General features: G+C 40.4%; 1 protein-coding gene across 3 annotated transcripts in view; it reads left to right on the top strand.

Moving 5' to 3' along the window:
• Positions 1-14,639, top strand: part of Dlgap1 (DLG associated protein 1) — a 1,065,856-nt gene that overhangs the window by 540,699 nt on the left and 510,518 nt on the right. For 2 of the 3 annotated variants that reach the window (XM_029564284.1, XM_008834624.3), the window contains exon 4: positions 10,381-10,473. The exons of the other annotated variant lie outside the window; for it this stretch is intronic. The gene's annotated coding sequence lies outside the window, so the exon portion shown is untranslated. The remainder of the gene's footprint in view (positions 1-10,380; positions 10,474-14,639) is intronic. 3 annotated transcript variants of the gene reach the window in all.

Here is a 14,639-nt window from a genome sequence, read left to right as displayed (position 1 = left end):
TATCCTTGAAGGTGGCACTCTACCATGGGATATATTAGCATTGGTGGATGAGATGACCTTAAAATTGGAGAGTAACTGTAGAAAGAAAGAGGATAAGAAGAGCAGGCACCTAAGGTCCCTGGCACCAAAGAATTAAAATACCAGCATGGAACTACCCAGGCATGAGCAGCGTTTTTGATAGTTATATCTATATGTTTAGGTTGCTGATATTTGGGTTTCCAACTCTGAACAGCCAGGTCCAAGCCTGTCTAGTATGGTCTACTATCCATTGCCTTATGGTAGCTAGCATAGTATTCTAATGACTTAGTCTGATTCATTGCAATTGTTTACATAGATAAATGTAGTATGTATTCAGCAAGCTACCAATGTTCATCTCAACAAAAATTTAAGGAAATCCTATATGTAAGCCCGCATTGTATCCTGCTATGTCTGGAAAGGCCTGCATGTAGAGCCCATTACTGGAAAACAACACAGTTACAATCTGTGTTGATCATAAACTTGCTCAAATTCTAGGTCCTTGTGCAAATCACTTCTATCCTTTCCCACATCTTCAGTTTTTAGAAGGCCATTACTAACCGTTACTTTCTCCCATGGAATATTTCTGTTCTTCCTTTCCACCTCCCTGTTTCCCCTGTGTGACCCAATTCCATCTTCTCCATCATGGGAATCATGACTCATACCATAGCATATCTTCCACAAATTTTGTGATAAAATTTCCCATTTCCAATAGAGCCAGGAGAGGAAAGAAATAAAGGAACAAAGGAAAGAGAGAACCCTGCTTGCCACAGGCACGTTACCTGTGTTCTCTATTTTAGAGTAAACTTGTTGAAAAGATGGACCCACCTTATTTCTCCTCTCTATCTCTATCCCCAGTACTAGAGAGAGCACCAGATATGTTCACCTGCTTTGTGACTTATTTATTCAACAAATGGATATATAATCACTAGGCAAATATTTATGAGTGAGAGAGTGAATGAATGAAAGAATGAACATGTAAAATTAGGCAGGTGTCAGGTGCTAGCATGCTGCTTGTCCTAGTAACAGCTGTATTGGAGTAGGGATCATGGATCCCAGTGAATGCTTGCTCTGGTTCATGCTGCTCCTAAAATATTAGTGATGCCAGACACTGGCGATGGTCAGTCAACCTGCTCATTCAAGGGCAGAAGAATTTGGAATGCACGTGGTACTGAAAGAGAATAATGAATGATGCCTATCACTAGCTTCCTACATCCTGTAGCAAGGCTCCATTCATGTTTGCTCTTCTGCTTTTGAAAAATCCAATTACCCATTTTGTGCATTGGTTCAAAAGTCATAAAAATAAGACAGGACTCCTCCCCTCACAATGCAGCAAATTGAGCACTCGTGTTACCTGAATGACAAGTCTGTGGTAATTGTGTAGAACATGCAAATTTTTACTTTTCCTCGCTGCTGGTCTTGGTTTGTCTGCCTCCCATAGAATGAGCACAAAACACATTCACAGAGCAATCCAGCAAGTTAGAAAATAAGAAGCATGAAAAATGACTTTTGGAAAGATGCACTATATCTTCAGAAGTTATTTATATCCAACAGCTTTACTTCTCTTCGAGAAACAAGACTTTAGAAAATCAAACTAGCTTGCCAGTCATGGTAGAGCATACCTTTAAGACCAGCTCCTAAGGATGCTGAGGCTACAGGAGAATAGCAAGTTCAAGGCAAGCCTGGGCTATATAGTGATTCTGTGACATTTAATGACACTGTGTCTCAAAAAGGAGGGATGTAGAATGATGGAAGTCTACAGCTTTCCATATTATAGACTTATAGGCCTTAGATAAATTAAGCTATTAAAAATAATAGCTTAGATTAGGTGTGACTATGTGGCAGAACTCTTGCCTAGCATGTTTAAGGCCCTGGATTTCATACTGTGAAGTTCAAAAAATAGTAATCACCGAATAAATAAACAGAAGCTGGTGATTAGCACAGTCGGTGGAGTGCTTGCCTAGCCTGCACACAGCTCTGGGTTCAGTCCTTATCACCACACAGACCAGGTATGGTGGCCTACAGCTGTAATTCTAGCTCAGGAGGTAGAGGCAGAAGGATCAGGAATTCACATTCATCCTTAGCTACAAGGAGAGTTCAAGGCCAGCCTGGGCTACATGAGATGCCATCTCAAAAAATAATGCAAATGAATGGCATTCAATCGTCAAGTTGACACAATATAGAATCACCTAGAGAGTCTTAATGAGGAATTATCTAAATCAGGTTGGCCTCTGGGCCTGTCTGTGGAGGATTGCCTTGGTCGTTAATTTAAGTACAAAAATTCAGTCCATTGTGGGCAGCATCATTCCCTAGACAGAGGGTCCTGGACAGTGTGACAGTAGCTGAGAGCAAGTAAACCAGTAGACTGTATGCTGTTCTCTTTCTCTGCTCTTAAGTTCCTGTCTTGACTTCCCCTCAATGACAGACTATAGCCTGGAATTTTAAGCCAAATAAACCCTTTCGGCCCCACATTGCTTTTTGTCAGAATATTTTTCACAGAAACAGAAATTAAACTAGAGCACCCATGGATAGGTATTTTTTATTTAAACTTACTTGGAAAAAATAAAAATAATGTGTGATCTTTGTAGAGATGACAAATTAGGATATATTTCACAGAAGAGTTGGGCATGGTGATTGTGTTGTTGCTATAGTGACCCCTAATGGGTCAAGGTCTAGTGAGAGGAAACTATTCCACTGGATTTGGTTGTAACTGGTTCCATGTTGTAAAATATTCCTAACTGACAAGTGAAATTCTATCTTGTGACTCTGAATTCTTAGCTTTGCCACTGACAGAAGCAGTAGCAGAAAAGAGCAAATCACTCAACTCACAAAGTAGTAGGAAGCAAACTTACAACATGGTGAAAGTAAAGGGAGTGATTTACTTGAACTGAGCTTCAGAGTGAATAGTGACTAGGATCCAGTTGTTGGTACAGCAGGCTTGCAAGCAAACCTCGCTCTGCCTGGGACATTGGTTCCGGGACGAATTTTTCACATACCAAATCTATGGTGAAGGTCCTCAGCACAGGACCTGCACAGCTGTTTTCTTCAAGGAGCCAATGAAATTGACATTAGTTGGTGGGAGCAGTGTTCTCCTGGGAGTAGGAAGGAAAGAGTAGATAGATGTTATTTCCTTAACTAAAATGGCAAAATAGCAGGGCGTGGTGGTGCATGCCTTTAATCCCAGTACTCTGGCAGATGCAGGTGGATCTCCATGAGATTGTGAGATGAAGAGAAGCCTGGTCTACATAGCAAATTACAGGACAGATAAGGTACAGGGGGATTCTGTCTCAAGGAAACCAAAATAGTAAGTAAATAAATAAATACATATATAAATAAATAATAGTGATGAAACGATGGAGTCTTTACATATAACCTGCATACATCCTCCTATAGTCTTTGCATCATCTCTTTATGACTTGCAATGCCTAATACTATGTAAATAGCTGCAATTCAGTATTGTTTCTGGCTTAATGACAAGAAAAAAGAAACTTTACATCTTCAGAACATATGCAATTTTGGATTCAATTAGTTGAATCTGTAGATGTGAAATCCATGGATCCAGAGGAGTCTGGCTTTATCTAAATCCTTAAGAAAAGTCACCACACGACTAAATATCAAACCAATATAAACAACACAATTTTTCTTTTGAAAAAATACTTTTGATTCTCATTCTTGATAGCAAAGAGTTTGTGAAAGAAGAATGTGAAAGTTGGAATGCAAACATTCCCTTAAAGTTAATCCCTCTTAAACAACCACCTTTGGATTAGATTTAGGGCCCAGTTCACAAATATGGTGTTTATAACTGACACTATTATCAGGGCCAAGAACCTGTGACTACACAGGCCATAGGAGAGAACCTACTGCTTTATTCTGCTAAATGGATAGAGTATTAAACTGACTCCTAGCGACTTACTGTTATACCCACAGATTAGTTCCTCTCTCAACTCTCACCAGAGAAGTTTCTTTTTGCAGCAGATGGCAATTAACATAGAAACACATAACTGGCCAGTGTGCAGAGAATAAGAGACTGTGGAGTGCTCAGCCCTAAATGGGACACTTATGTCCTACCCTCTTCCTTCCAAGGCCTAGGGATTATTGAAGAAGAGTGAAAATATTGTAAGAGCCAGGGGTGGTAGAAGAATACAAGGAAATTGTGTTGTCTAGACACCACAGGATAGTTTCACATATGAACCCATAGTACTTGTGATAGTATATATAAGACCTGTGCAAACAAGTGTCAAATAAAAATTCAACACAGATGGAGGAGGTTGGCAAGGAGTCCCTGCTCTGGCTGAGAATCAATGAGCAATTGATAGCTGCTGGGAGAAGGAGAGTTGATATTCCTTACTGATGTAACCCTTAGTAAGTTTACCAGACTCCAAGGGATAGATACCCGCCAAGAGCACTTTGGACTTGACAGGTCTTTGTTTTTTAAGACACATTATAATACGGAGCATGATGTGGGAGAGAGGATGGTAAAGTGAGGGCTGAGGGCAGGAGGGTGTTTAAATATGATCAAAATACATACTGTGAAATTCTGAAATTAAAAAAATTTAAAATAAGATAAAATATGATCATCAAAGAGTTAATCCCTCTTCAGTATGGGGGAGGATAACTAGGGATCTAAAGGGTCCCTCTTCCATAAGGGAAGGGATTAAAAAAAACCTTTTGGAAAAGTGATGTGGAAACCTACTACTATAGAAGCTCCCTAAAATATATACATATACATATACACATACATAAAGAATTAGGGGCTGGAGAGATGGCTCAGCAGTTAAGAGCACTGGTTGCTCTTGCAGAGGACCCAGGTTCAATTCCCAACACCAACATGGTGGCTAACAACCATCTGTAACTCCAGTTCCAGGAAATCTGACACCCTCTTCTGATGTCCATGGGTATTGCACAACAGGGGTGCATGTACATGCATGCATGCAATGCATTCATACATGCAAAACAAAATAATAATTTTTCAACTAAAATTCAGTGGAATTACTCTATACCTGGGGAATGATTTGTCTGTGAGACACCACACAGTAGCAAATAAAAAGCACAGTGCCAGGTATGGGTTATCTCTTTTGGAGTTGTTGACCAGGGAAGATTCCATAGACCCCCCCCAAAAAAAATTACTGGATATTGCCATTCCTCTTAGTTACCCTCCATAACATGTCAATAAGACACTATCATTGAAGACACTATATAGTTAAGATGAAGAATATGGAGAAATCAAGCTGGTAGTGACCTCGAGAGTTCATGTCTGCTGGCTAGCTTTCATAGTGTTGGAAGGTGCTATGCATGCTGGTAGAGGCAAGATATACCCACTGGTGCAATAGTGGCAGTTTTCCAGGTATAATAGGGCAGTTGCACATATTAACTCATAGTAGTTGTGATAGCTTGTACAAAATCTGGGTAAGCTCAAGCCAGACAAAATCCCAGCATGGATGGGAGCAATGGACATGAAGCCTTGTCCTTAACTGAGGAGCTACTGGCAATCAATAAGTTGCTGGGAGAGGGAAAATCAGATTCCTTTTTTTTTTTTTTTTTTCTTTTTGGTCTTTTTGACCTGTAGCCCCAGCTGGCCTGGAACACACTATGTAGACCAGGCAGGCCTGGAACTTACAGAGATCCACCTGTCTCTGCCTCCCAAGTGCTGGGATTAAAGGCGTGCACCACCATGCCCTGGTGAAAGTCAGATTTCTTTAAAGGTATGACTTTAAAAGTGTCAGTTGACCACACTCCAGGATATTTCCCCACACCCAAATATATTTGGGGACCACAACTGGACTTGATTAAAAAAAAAAAAAAAAGAAGACACAAAGCTGGAGAAATTGGGCAGGGTATGGTTTATCTGAGAGTAGGTAGTAGAGGGTTTTGAATATAGATCAAAACACATTGTATGAAATTCTTGAAGAGTTAATAAAAATATTATTTAAAAAAGAGTTATCCCCTTTGACCATTCTGATGAACACCACTCATTACTAACCTGGGAAGCAAGAAGGCTTACTTCTACCCTAAACTCCAGTTAAGCTCCAGAGCCCATAATTGATTTCCAGTTTATTCCTAAGAAATCCCTTCAGAATATCTACCTCACTGTGATGAAAATATGTGACCTGTGATTGTTCTTGTATTGAGTGCCTACCACAGGCCGGGTGCTACATTGAATGTTTTAGCCTTTCTTAGCCTGGTCATTCCTCATCATACCTCTCTTTATGTTATCCATAATTACTGCATATTTATATACAACTTGACATTGCTGACATATATATTTCATAGAAGAGGAAAGAGATTATTCCAGGGACATATAACCTAGGAGGTTGATAGGTTACAATGATGATGGTGACTTTCATTCTTACCACCACTCATGGGCCCAGGGCACCAAAGCCCCAGCAAGGTGAAGGTCCATGACAGAATCACTACTCAACTTGTGTCTCTGTTCTCATCAAGGACCAAATAAATATAGTGCTAATTGGTTGAACCAGTGTTTTTCTGGGAGCAGGAAGGGGAGAGTGTCAATAAAAAACAGGGAGATGACAGAGATCATTCCCAGGAAAGAAAAGAGTGGTAGAATTTCAAGTGCTTCTTAGACTTTTTACAGCATAAGATTAGAATTACTCATTTTTTATTGTTTCAAATGCAAACCCTGTACTGACCCTACTAATCTGACAATTTTATTTTCTCTATGAGTAAAATGACAAGCAATGAATACAGAATCAAATGAAGACATATCAAGAACTTACTGCCCATCATGAGGCAGAGGAGTTGGGATAAAAAAAATAATAAACACATAAAACTGAGTCAGGGAATTTTCCTTGGTCTTGAGACTTTCATGGTCTGATGTAAGGGACAAAGGTCACAGGAATGCCAACATCATCAACAGAGACCTGAGAAAGCTAACCTGGAGGAATGAAAATTGCCTCTCTCCCAGAAGCCCAGGAAAAGCAACATTTCAGAGATTGCATGTGATCAAGCTCTGAGAACAAACGAGCCTTCTTGGGAATTGTAAAGGCTCTCTAGAAGGAATAGTATTGTAAGGCACTCTAGTTAGAGAGAAGAAGGGCACATTTGCAGAATAGAATTAAATGGTAGGATTTTGTGGTGGGTGAGAAAGAAAAGAACTGAGGTAATACCTACTTCATTACTTTTCTCATTGCTGTAGTCAAATACCTAGCAAAAGCAATTTTAAGGAATTTGGCTCATAGTTTGAGGGATGCAGTGTATTATGTCAGGGAAGGCACGACCAGGAAGGAGTGACCACAGAGGCTTTATGGTGGTGGGAGTGTTTGGCTGGGACTTCTTAACCCCTCACATCTGAGGCAGAACAAAAAAGGATGGACCAGAAATGGAGTGCCCCTCCACCCCAATGACCCACTGTCTTCATCTAAGCCTTCTTGCCTAAAGGTTCCTTAACCTCTCAAAACAGTGCTATATGCTGAGAGCCAACTATTCAGGCATGTGAACCCATGAGGATCGTTTCACATTCAAACCATAACACTGCTGAAATAAAAGATGGAGCCCGTATTTTTATTATATCTTTATTGATTCTTTGAGAATTTCATACTATGTATTTTGATCATATTCACTCCCCACTTCTCCCCCTAACTCCTCCCAGATCCATCCCACCTCCCTACCCTTCCAGCTTTATATCCTCTTTTAAAAAAATAATCCATGGAGTCCAAATTGTGATGCCCATATGCTCATGGGTGTGGGGCCATCCACTGGAGCACGGTTGACCTACTAGGGATCACATCCATAAAGAAAACTGACTCTCCCTCCCCTAGAAGCCATCAACTGTCCATAGCTCCTGTTCTCCTTCCATGTTAGAATGTTGACTAGCTTGGTCTTGCGCAGGTCTTCTACAGCTGCTGTGGGTCCATGAGTGCGGCAGTCCTGTCACGTCTGAAAGACACTGTTTTCCTCTTATCCTCCTTGGCCTCTGGTCTTACAGCTTTCCACCCCCTCTGCTACAATTGCACCCATATTTTAAAGGGCCTTGAGCATCAGGTTAGAAGTTTCCTTCATCTATAATCACTGGATTGCACTTCAGGCTTTCCAGTAGGGACTTGTCCGTGATAGTTACTGTAGAAAAATTGACTCTGACTATAGAAGAAGATGGCAAAGGGGAAAGAGTTCTGTGCAGAAAAGCTGGGGCCATCCCCAAGTTCAGTACTCTCAAGTCACAGGCATGAAAACTCTGTTTTTAATGCTTACAACGCAAAGCTATACTGACGCCATTACATCCGCAGAGACACTCAAGTCACAGAGTCCCTCTTTCTGACTACCATGCTCTTACTTGTGCTACTGATCAGCACTGTTGCTGGAAGAAGCCACTTTATTCAATGTTCAGTTACTGTTGCTGCATCTGTAAAGTGGAGCTAATCATAATACAATACTTACTTGAAGTATAAACTCAAATGCTATTGACAGATAGGCCTTGTTCATTGTAAAAATGCTTCACCTTTACTAATATGGTATAAGTCTATTGGAGAGGAATTTCCAGAAAGGCTATGATTTCAAATGAAATTATGGAGAGAGGCCAACCAAATCTGGATAACTTTCAGGAGGCAGCAAATGTGAAGGTGGTTAAAAGAACAAACTCAGTGTGATAAAATAGCTTAGTGGATAAGGGCACTGGCTGCCAAGCCTGATGACCTAAGTTCAAACCCCAGAACTTATGTGTTGGAAGGAGAGAACCAACTCTGAAAGTTGTCATCTGACCTCCATACATGTTCCATGGCATGCACATACAAAAATATACATACCAAAAGAAAAATTACTAAAAATGCAAGTTCCAGTTCCACCTACTAGGTTAGATGTCAGCTCTGATGGTCTCTAGCTCAGGATTGGAAAATGTTAATTGAGTTTTTGAGCCTGTCTCTCTATCAATTGGAGATTTAGGAGCGAGACCTTCCAGAGCTGCTAATATTTAACATCACACAACAAAAAAGGAACAGTGCAGGGGGTGATGGGATTAAGATTCTAAACAGATGGCTCCACAGTGAGATTAACACACATCATCTAGATAGAGTCAATCTAATCACACAAATTCTTAAATTTAGAGACACTTTCATGGCTGGGTGAGAAAGAAGAGGTAAAAGGAGATTAAAATGTGATAGAGGTTCAACCCGGCATTGCTGGCTAAGTTTCAGATGAAGGAAGGGAACATAGTGAACAGGCACATGTTGAGAATGTTTTATGCACAGCACATCATCCGATATGCTGAAGGAATTCAGACACAAGATATTTTCTATTCTCAACGAATGTGCAAAATCATTTTAATTAAGAATACACAGGTAAACATCACCAGAAATAAAGTAACAGAGGGCTACCATGAATCCCTTGGGTAGTACAGTTCTGTTCCTAAACTGTTCACACTTAAAAAAAAGAAAAGAAAGAAAGGCCACTTGAAGGACTGAGACTAAGGTTAGGAAAGGGTGGGCACTAAGCTGCGCAGTTCATTCAATAAACAGCTCTTGATCCTTGGGAGAGGCAAAGTGGAATGAGGCATGGCATTTACCCTTAGGGATTAGAGCTAGATTTACAGCTTTCCTAGTGGGAGAGGTTCCAGCATACTGAATAGAGGCAAAGGCTCAGAAGTGTGGTATTTTTCAAGACTAACATTCATGGATTTGTATAGCCAGCAGAAGGTAAAGAGACTGACCAGTAAAGAGATTGAATTGACTTTTGAAGTCCGAGTGCACATCAGAAACCCCATGGGAGCATTACACGGGTAGGTTCCCGGGCATCTGTGCCAAAACTAAGAAAGACCTTCCCCCAAATTACTAGTGGATCTTGATGCACAGCCAAAATTTTGAAGTACTGGTACAGAGTAAACTGTGTGTAACTGAATTATAGAGGCTCTAAATTTCAGGGTACTGGGAGCCACTAAGCACTTAACTGCTGTGGGCCCAGCACAAGGAAGGGGCTCCCTGTGAGAGCCGCGACCTGTGGTTAGACAGGACAGGAAGCAGAAAGGATGCACTCAGCAGTCTGCTGAGTTAAAATTTCCTGAGAACAAGGTGACATTCACTGCCTCCACCAAAGGATGCCCAGGACTGTGACACACAACACAGGAACCAGATGGATATTTGTTAAATGCTTGAATTGAGCAAATATATGAATGAAAATCTGGAAAACTGGAATGCAGCTGAGAAGTATGGTCGTTCCCCCCTCCCCCCCCCCAAAAAAACAAGGAAATTTAATAGAATAAGTTTGGGGGTGGAGAAGAGTTTACTTTCAGATTTGCTAAGTAAACAGAAATGATAATTCATGCGAGGACACACCATGGAACTCCTTTCCTGTAAAGTTGTTACCCACTCCGGCTTTGTTTCCATGTGACCAGGAGAGTGAAGTATGTTATTATTCTGACAGGTTAAATCTGCTCTGGAATCCACTGAATGTCACTTGAAGGTCTGGGTATCTGCTCCAGAGAACTCCTGTTGAATGACAAAGACGTTAAGAACAGTAAGTCCAACTCGGGGGACAGTGTGGGAAGAATGGGGTCTAAGAACGCCAGATACACACACACACACACACACACACACACACACAGTCTTATCCTCTGGAGGCAATATGAACCATTTTAAACTGACTTTTCTTGGAGCTGTTCTTTAGAAGGAAATGGCGAGTGCACAATCATTTATGAGAAATTAAAACTATTTCTCCAGGTTCAACACTAATATTAATTTAGAAATATGCTCCAGCTTTAGGGATGCAGCTGAGTGGTAAAGTTCTTGTCTGTCATGAACAAGGCCCTGAGTACAATCCCCAGCATGATTTCTTGGTGGTTTTATTTAATATTACTTCTAAGAAAGCTGAAAAGCGTTCGCAGCACAGTTCTTATATTCCGTAACAGAAATTAGTAAACTACAACTATTCTCTTTTTAGTGACTCCTTTTACAACTCTTGAAGAGCTCTTTTTTGTTTGTGATTGATGTTTACTAACCTTGACTGGTGCAGGGACATGGTATTAACATCTATGAGAAAAAGAACAGGTTCGTTCAGGAAGTAAGAAGGGACCATTGAGGCGGAAAGATGGAGGGAAGAGGACCTTCAGGGGTGAAGGGCTGTCTCCCTAGCTGAGTTCTGTTGCACCATGCTCTCTGCCATATCCAGTAAGCAGGAAATGGATGCATAATAATTTGAAAAATATTAATGTAGCAAGGAGCTGAGTCATAGTGACCTCAATTCTGGGGCTTCTTCTCTAATTATGGAAGAACAACTGAAACAGAAAATATAAAAGACTCTGATATGTAAAATTACTTATTATTCTGATGTCAAAATAGTAACATCCTTGCTTACAGGGGGAAAGTCTACTTAGTTATTAATAAGAGAACCCCATATGAAAATTATTTAATTATAATACAACTGAGCTTACTGACGTGCCCTATACACACTGGAGCTTCTGTGGATTCCTCAGAAATTATCTTGAATATCCTACTAGGAGCCATTTGTTCTTTGACCCTTGATTACCTTCAAACCAGGTTACCAAATGCCTGACACACTCCCTCCTAGAAACTGAAGGAATATAGCCCTGGTATCTATGTAAACTATTCACATACCCACAGAGTGCCTTTATGGACTTGTACACAAATAAAGACATTCATTTATTGGCAGGTTTGATGGATGTTTCTGGAATCCTGTGGCCATTTCTTGTCTTCCTTTGGAAATTTCCTCCATGCCTCCGATATGCTCTCCCCACCCTCACTTCCTTCGTATATTCTCTCCTTCTATAAAATTGCTGTGGATTTGGAATCACTAGTTTAAATGTTGCCTCTTTCAAACTTTCCCATTCAATACCATTTATCTCTGTCTGTAAAATTAAAGTCTGTTTTCTGTATAGTGTTAAATGTCCCTGCATCATATTACACAGAAATAACTTTAAATGCCTTGAAAATAAATCTGCTTCAGATATATTAAACTAGTTAGGCATGGTGGTGCATGCCTTTAATCCAAATACTCAGGTGGGAGAGGCAGGCACATCTCCATGAGATCAAGGCCAGCCTGGTCTACATAGCAAGTTCCAGGGCAGCTGGGGCTACAGGGAGACCCTGTCTCAAAAAAGTAAACAAACAACAACAACAACAACAACAACAACAAAACCCCAGAGATATATTAAGCTATCCAAAGATGAGTTAAGTGGGGAATGGCTGGGGGTGCCAACAACACAGCAGACAGTAGCAGGGATATCAGAGTATAAGGGCTCTAGTGGGGGAAGGGAGGCTATGGGAGGGTGCTATCTGGGAAGTGGGTGTAAAAAAATTAATTAATTAAAAAAATTCTTCAAAGCATAAAAATTTGCTCCTTAATAATTAGTAGATATGAAAAACATTGCCATTGGAAAAAAATAAATAGCAATAATAATAAATAAAATGTTTTAAAATGGAAAAAATATAACTACATTACAATTTATACTGTTAGATAAATTTGGTGTTTCCCTTGAGATTCATTATGAGTTGGTACACTTTATTAATATCTACAAATCTATTTACATATATTCATAAGAAATAACTAAACAATGTTTACCCCTAAAATCATTCTACTCAATATTTCACTGTTTATCATATGGTTTTTTAGCAACCAGTGCTTACTTGACAATTTCCAAATAAACATGAGTTTTGTAAAAAAAGAAAAAAAAAATGAGATCCTAAAGCAGTTACTTTCTGTTCTCTCTTTTCTCCCTAATCTCCTAATCTCAGTTGGTCAGTTCCAAGTCCTCTGCCCAAGAATGTGCAAGTGAGCTGGACCTATGACCACTTCTTAGTGTGTTCTCTCGTCTCTACAAGAACACAGAATCCCAGTATGACCCTGGGTTGTCTCCTAGTATCATTTGAGCTTTTATCCCAATACTGCTGCTTACCAGTATTCCTTCTGGTGTTTGGTGTTCTGACCATGCTTCTCTAAATCCCGTCCTCTACCACCTGGATTAGAATCAGTGCTAACATGCTGCTGAGCATGGAAAGGAGAAAGATCATGTAGGAACACTTCAGATGTGAAGTTTCTGTTCTGCTAGCCTCCATGGGAACATCCAGGGCTGAGTTACAGCTTGCATCACAATAACAAATACTCAAGATAACTTATTTTGAAATACATGTTTATTTTTGTCCACAGTTTTAGAGATTTCAGTTCATGAACAGTTTCTTTGGAGGTTCCCAGTGAGGCAGCATATCACCACAGAACCAGTTAGCAGAACAAAACAATTCATCTCTTGAGCAAGAAAATGGAGACACAATTAAGATCCAAGGGAGCACAGGAATTACGTACAACAGTGGGGAAGGGCCTCCCAGAGATTTTATAGAATAGAGGGGGGGATAGGTATGAACAGAAATCAATAGACCCCCATGAACCAGGGAGATACTCTCTATGGGGCATTCAAGTATTAAAATGTGCGCTTAGTATGACCACCATGCCTTACCAATATACAGACGGTTCCCAGTTGGCTTATTATTTTTCAGCTTTTTTGTAGTGTTGTGAAAGCACGTCTATACCATGATTCTGACTGACAAAAGCATGTCTATATCATGATTCTGACTGACAGAAGCATGTCTATACCATGAGTCTGGGTTTGCTTCCCATACAGTTAGTATTCACAAAAGTACAATGGATAGTCAACATTTTTTGATAAATGGATTTTGTGTTCAATTGTTTTATACAACTGTAGGCTAAAATAAACACTCTGGGTACTTTAAAGAAGGAGAAGTTAAGCCAGGATGATTAGAAGGTGAAAAGCAAGAAATTCTTTTTCAAATTATAATTTCAGTGGGTTTAATAGGATGTCACCTCTCTGTAAATCAAAGAACATCTGAACTGCCTCAGGAAAATGCTAATCAGATACAGGCATACAGATGCTAATGGAAAAAGGACTGAGTTTATTTATCTGCAAAATAGTGCTTAGGTGGAAAAAAAAATTACCTCTCCAAACCACCCAATGGAAACACAGAAATCAGGGAAGGAAAAGCAAAACCCCACAGCCAGCTCCACAGCAAATTGAATCACCACTAGTAATGTTAAGACCGGAATGGTGTTTCAAATATGTTAGAGGGAACAAAACAAAGGAAAATGGGCTTCTGATAACCCTAAAAGTCAGAGAAGTTCAAATCACAAAAGTGGTCACTGGAAAGCTTGGAGCATCCATCTAGGAGGAGGAGCAGAAGCCTGTAGATCTTCTTGTCTCTACTGTGTGTGGATAGAGAACCCAAGTAGACTGGAGCAGCCCGAACTCAACACCTAAACAGGACCTTTAACATCCATCCCCTCCAACAACACCCATGTTGAGGAATAACTGCTGAAAATAGAATCCAAACTGAAGAGGAAATATGGATTGGGTCAAAAGAGGCAAAGAGAAGATACAGATAGACATGGGGAGAGGCTAAAGGAACCAGGGGAAGTCTGGAAATGAGACCACAGGGCAGTCCTTACCCGTGGGCCACTAGACTCATGATGGAGGCATGGGCAACACCAAAGTCTAGTACACTCTGCTGTCTTCCTATCCACATATACCTATGGTAAAGTTGAATCCACAAATTTACGGTAAGAGACTATTAGATTCATATTCTCTCTCTCTCTCTCTCTCTCTCTCTCTCTCTCTCTCTCTCTCTCTCTCTCCCCTCCCCCCCCCCCCCCCCCCCCCC

The sequence above is a fragment of the Nannospalax galili genome, unplaced genomic scaffold (genome assembly GCF_000622305.1).
Source record: "Nannospalax galili isolate Female #2095 unplaced genomic scaffold, S.galili_v1.0 scaffold155, whole genome shotgun sequence".
NCBI lineage: Eukaryota > Metazoa > Chordata > Mammalia > Rodentia > Spalacidae > Nannospalax > Nannospalax galili.
The sequence above is the reverse complement of the archived record's forward strand: the minus strand, read 5'-3'. Positions and strand labels throughout refer to the sequence as shown.